Raw genomic sequence first — 6,219 nt, 5'->3', positions numbered from 1 at the left:
CCCTAAACAGGGCTGCCTTCAGATGTCTTCTAAAAGTCTGGTAGTTGTTGTTCTCTTTGACATCTGGTGGGAGGACGTTCCACAGGGCAGGTGCCACCACAGAGAAGACCCTCTGCCTGGTTCCCTGTAGCTTCGCTCCTCACAGTGAAGGAACCACCAGAAGGCCCTCGGCACTGGACCTCAGTGTCTGGGCAGAACGATGGGGGTTTGAATTTTTTTCCTCTGCCTCTCTTAGTGGTGGGGAATTTTTTATTATTATTATTATTATTATTATTATTATTATTATTATTATTATTATTTTGGCAAGAGGTGTTTGTGGAATCTTTTAAGCTTACAGAGGGCCCATCAGGTATTTAGGTCTTCCCATCCATAGCCCATAATCCATGCGCTCATCGGAATATACATAAATGTCCATTAGAGCCAATATGTGCAGGAGTAATTGAATATAAATGAAACATTAGATTCCATCACTAATTTGAGTTCACATACATTTACAGCCAGCATTTCCTTGGTTTCAGACTTGTTGAAAGGTAGCAGTGTTGGGAATCTTGTGTTCATTTATCCTGTCGGGGGGGGGGGAGGGGGAGCTGTTTCTTGTGTCGTCCCTGGCATCGGTTCCTGAACATGAGCAGCAAAAAAAGTATAAATATAAAGAAAGTAGTTTCTGAATTGCTGTGGGTGCTCTGTTGCATCATCGCCCCCTGTGGTTTCTCATCAATTGAGAATATTAAAGATGCTAAATATAAACCACATTCAAGTTGGCAAACACCCCAAACCAAAAGGTAAATGAAGGAGCAGATAATTAGATTTTGGAACAATTCAAGCCCACTCTGATGTGTAACCTGTTCACAAGCAAGGAAACTAATCAATTATGTCTGGGACTTTCAAATCATTGCTTTGGAAAAAAAAATATGCAGCAAGTTACTGTATAATTTCCCCCTGCTTTTTGCTACCAAATTCAGATTAGTTTTAAGTGTGGGTTCTGCAGGTGAAGTGAAAAAGCCACGATGACAGCCCTTTGCTCTAGGTTAGGATCATTTTACAAACAAAGTAAAATAAAATAAATGACAACTCAGTTTACACAAACCTGGTAATGAGCACTCTCACTATCTTGTGGGTGCCTTTTGCGGGATCTCGTGTGGTGCCACAGTTCCCAGGGAACTTGCTAGTAGAAGGGGGCTGGCCTGCTTCTCAGTGTATTATTCAGAGGTTCACACCCAGCCTCAGCTTTAAGTTCTGTTCCCTGGGAGGTGGGGCCAGACACATTATAAATAGGGGGAGGAGCTGGTATTAGCCAGGCAGACAGCTCTGGAGATTCACCCTCCCTACCCTCACTTTGTTTAGTGTATCTTGTTTGCAGGTTAACTTTTTCTTCCTGTTTAGCGGGCGCTGCTGCGGTCTTTGACTGGTTGCTGTTGAAGGACTGGGAAGAAATTTTCCTGCATTGGCAGGTTTTGTCTTCCCCGTAACAATTTGTCACAACTTTGGCTGTTATGGCCTTGGGTGGAATCCTTTAGTCTTTTCTTCCCTATATGTGGTTTGTGTGTGTGTGTATGCGAAGTGGTGACTCGCCCCCCTGTGGCGGCAATTCCAGGATCCCCCTCTTAAAGCGGTTATATATATGGGTGTCACGGGCCATACACTGAAAGGCCGTCAGTGAACTACCCTGCATGCGGGGATATGGGATGGGCTGCCTGCTACATTTATGTCTTGAAGAGCACCCCCTATCACATTTACCCTGGTGAGCCCCAGTCCCCCCCCCCACTGGGAGGGGTACACACCCAAGTAAGCCAAGGTCTTCCTACATTCGGAAGTTTAATAAAGTTGTGGCCTAATTTTAAGTCCCTATAATGTTGTCAGAGTCTTTATTCCTTCTTTATGATCCCTGGGCGCTGGGGCTGTCGCCACCTGGTCATACAATAGCCCAATCAGAGACCACTTTAGCTATGATTTAACCATTTCACTTGACATTTTTGCTGCCTTGGCTGATAGTGTTCTGCTAGTAAATCTCTGTTATTGCACCAGAGTATGTGATATAGTAGCAGTGTTTTGTGCTGTGTTGTGGTACCCATATAGCATACTCAGAGTGGTCATTGTATTCATACTCAAGTAGACCCATAGAAATCAGTGGATTTAAGTAATTTAAGTCAATGATAGTAACAGCTGATATAAGGCAGCTTTGCCTCTCCAGATGTTGCTAAAGTAGAACTCCCATCATCCCTGATCATTGGCTATGAGGACTGGAATTTCATAGACTCACAGAGTTGGAAGGGACCCGAAGGATCACCTAGTCCAACCCCCTGCAATGCAGGATTATGCAGCTGCCCATACAGGGATCAAACCTGCAACCTTGGTGCTATCAGCACCATGCTCTAACCAACTGAGTTACATATGGAGTGGAGGGACACAGGTGGTACTGTGGTCTAAACCACTGAGCCTCTTGGGCTTGCTGATCAGAAGGCCAGCGGTTTGAATCCCTGCAATGGGGTGAGCTCCTGTTGCTCTGTCCCAGCTCAAGTCAACCTAGCAGTTCGAAAGCATGCCAGCGCAAGGAAGATAAATAGCGTTTCCGTGCACTTTGGTTTCCATCATGATGTTCTGTTGTGCCAGAAGCAGTTTGGTTATGTTGGCCACATGACCCAGAAAGCTGTCTGAGGACGAACGCTGGTTCTTTCAGCAGCGGCAGAGCAAGCGGATCAGGCGCCTGGGGTGGCGTGTGTGCCCTGTGCCAGGACGGGGCCAGCTGCCAACTGGGGTGGGGCAAGCCAGGGCAGGAAGCTCCGCAGAGCCTCTGAGGAGTCTGCCTGCCTCCTCCCACTCAGCTACCCTACAGCTGAGGGGGAGGCGGCGGGTGGACCGTTTGGGGCAGTGCGGAGCCTGCGGGTACCCAAGTCACCATGTCACTCCCAGGAGAGATGTGTGGCTTGGGCGCACTGCAGGCCCCACAGTGAGTGCCTCCTGGCATTTTGTCACCCCCCTCAGTGGTGACACCCAGTACAACTCCGCCCCTGTCCCTCAGCCTGAAATAAGATGAGTGCCGCACCCCATAGTTGCCTTTGACTGGACTTAACTGTCCAGGAATCCTTTACCTTTTTAGCTTACATATGGAGTATCACAGATTTACCATCCTTCATGTGGTTTTAAAGATAACTGGAAATCCAATGAATTTATTTTTTAAAAACTGAAAATAATTTGGTTTCATTAATCTTCCTATAGTCTGAATTTGTGACTTGTATGTGTGTGTTTGTGTGTAAGCAAATCATTATTATTTTACAAAGTTACCACCCAAAATATATCAACATTGTCAACTGTTAGAAATAGACTTGACAGGCATGTCTTCCCCCAAAAGGACTCTGAGACTGGTTGTTTTGTTAGAGAGCAAATGTAGTTCACAGAACTACGGTTCCCAGAGTTCCTAGCTTGGCAGCCCTGATGGGTTGAACAAGCTTGGGTATTGGCTTAATTGTACATAGCAGAAATACCTTCCTTCTCTCATGAAACTCACCCAATAAAGAATTTCCCACCACTCGACAAAAACAGTATTTATGAAGTTGAGTTTTCTGCTGGTGTCTGCCAGGATTATTATAGGCTTCACATATCTCCTCCTGTCGTGCTTGTTCAGTGTTAGGTATGAAGGAGCTAGCATTGTAAAACTAATGGCTGTAGAATTTCTCTCAGTAAGTTTCAATAAAAGAGGAGTGTGTGTTTGGTAAGGCTGGGCAGATATTTTGCTGAGCAGTTAATCTGACCATTCACTGGGGTGGAGGGGCAAAAAGAAAATGGGTAAAAACTGACAGGGCCCACTGGGAAATGCTGAGTATATGCGTATTTTCTGGAAGTGTCTGACTATCCAATTTGGGGGGGGAATAATAGTTAGAATAAACTATTGCAGAAGTGACAGGTTATATGTTACCCTGAGAGCTAAAAAGATACTTTTATGATATCTGAAACACGTGTTCCTAGAAATACAAGGAAATTTACTGACAATTGCAAGAATTTGCATTGCTAGGTATTGGGGAAAAAGAGCAATGCTCTAGATTTGGCAAATGGGCTTGAGAAAATAAGGACCACAGTAACAATGATTGAATTAACATGTTATAAAAGGGCCAGAATAGCAGATAGTAGAATAAGTTAATGGAAAAATTAGCACTTTTAATGTTTTGTGTTGTGGGTTGACAGATAAATAGCAGGACAGCATTCAACCACATTCACCATTTGCCTTTGTGTAAGACTTTATATAATAAAGAAAACAGGCCCTTTGGAATAGTTGTTCCCAGAAATATTTGCTCAAACAAAATGAACTCTCCAGTGGCATCTTTTGTGTGTGTGTGTGTGTGTGTGTGTGTGTGCGCGCGCGCGCTCCAATTAGTAAATATCTCAACAGGCATCCTAGGAACCATGGAAGTTGTTCAGAGCCTGTGTCATGATGTCAACTATAGATAAAGGTTTGCCATAATTTTTTTAAAAAATAATAATAAACCAGCAAATGATATAATTGACAAGATTTTCAGGAGGTTATAAGATCTATCCTTGTTTCTAAATAGCAGGTGAAATTGCAATGGTACAGTTTCAAGGGTGTTTCCCAGGCAAAAGGGTTAACTACTTATTGTCAAAGATAATACTTACAGTTGCTTCTAAAGTTCTGGGTATCTATGCTTCCCATTCTAGCAGATAGGCAGCTGTTCCCAGATCCGCACTCTATGGAACACTTGCAGCAACAGGGGAACCCCACCACCAGTTTATGCACTTACCCCCAAGAGGCTGGTTGCACACAGCCATAGACTGCACCTGTGTGGAAACTTCCTCTGCCCCTCTTTTTTCTTTTCTTTTCTTTTAAAATATTTTTTATTAGTTTTTACACATATTTTCCAGCATAACATCCTTTTAAGCATCATTTAAGAAATTTTTGGCTATCACAGCTGTAATGGTTCTAGGGGTTGCTCGTGCATAAGTTGCCGCCACTCCTGGCTAGGTTACCGGGTTGAACCCTTTCTGTCTGGACAGCCTTTCACTTCGTGGCTGTCTCAGTCGCTGGCAGAATCTGTCAGTGGGCATTTCTTGAACTTCTTCCAGCAAATAAGTTCTTTGACGCCAAGTCTCCTCCTACTCTCCCTGCGCGGAAGTCTTCTGTGCAGGGAGGGTGTGGGCAGCGGAGTACCCGTGCTCTCCCCGCTGGTCTCCGGTGAAGAGTCCTGGAGCCTTCTCTCCGATTTCCCCATCTGCCCCCCTTCACCCCTGGTGTTATGCTGATTTCCTTCCCCAGCAGAAGGGCTGCCTCTCTCCCTGCTGGGACCCTCTCCGGCATCGCTCTGGACCCTTCCCTCCGCCTCTGGCTCCGATGGCAGTTCCCTGACAACAGCCTAAGACTTCCTTCAACCACAACTGATGGTTTTCTAAAGCCTTTCTAATTATGCATTTTGTTACTATAATTATTGCTATAAACTCAAATTTCCAAGACATCTATTCTTAACTCTTTTCACAATAATTTATAAATTACTCCGTACAAAACTTCTCTTAACCCTACAAGCAATGCCAATCGATTACAATTGCTTTCCAAATATATCGAAAACTTCTTCCATTCCTTTAGGAAAGTCTGGTCCTGCTGGCTCCGAATTTTCCCTGTTAGTCTTGCCATCTCAGCATAGTTCATCCGTTTCTCTTCTCCTATCTTTTCAATCTCCCCCTGGTTCCAGGAGCCAGTGGTGCTGGAGCAGCACCTGGGCCTTCACTTGCCTGACCTGCCTCTCCCTGCACTACTTCTGACCCATCCTGTGCTGCACACTGCAGCTCTGAAGCTCTCCCTGCCTCCCACTCTTGCCTCCTGGCTGGTACAGGCCCCCACAAACCACCGCCCCCCTCTCCTGAGTCAGACTCCAGCCCCCCTTTCCCCTATGTCAGTGTCCTTCCAGTCCCTGACATAGAAGTGGGAGTGGGCAAGAGCATCTCTGGTGCTTTGGTGCAATTTTATGCAAAAAAAAAAATATGGGTGGCATCCTATGAAGTAGTTCAGTTGGCACAAGGACTGTGAAATGGAACTTCCCTCCCTCCCCTACACATCCCAAACATGTCTTCTTGGTTTTCCTCCAACCCTCTGCAGCATATTTGGGGAGGGAACGGGGGTGTATGGGGAGCAGAGAGTGGGGGTAAGTTTTGCTTCCCAAATGGAAATCCTCACGCTAACGGAACGTCTTCATTGGATGATGCCTTATGTAATTTTAT

This window comes from Podarcis gaigeae (genome assembly GCF_964106915.1).
Source record: "Podarcis gaigeae genome assembly, chromosome: 5".
In the NCBI taxonomy this organism is placed as follows: Eukaryota; Metazoa; Chordata; class Lepidosauria; order Squamata; family Lacertidae; genus Podarcis; species Podarcis gaigeae.
The sequence above is the reverse complement of the archived record's forward strand: the minus strand, read 5'-3'. Positions refer to the sequence as shown.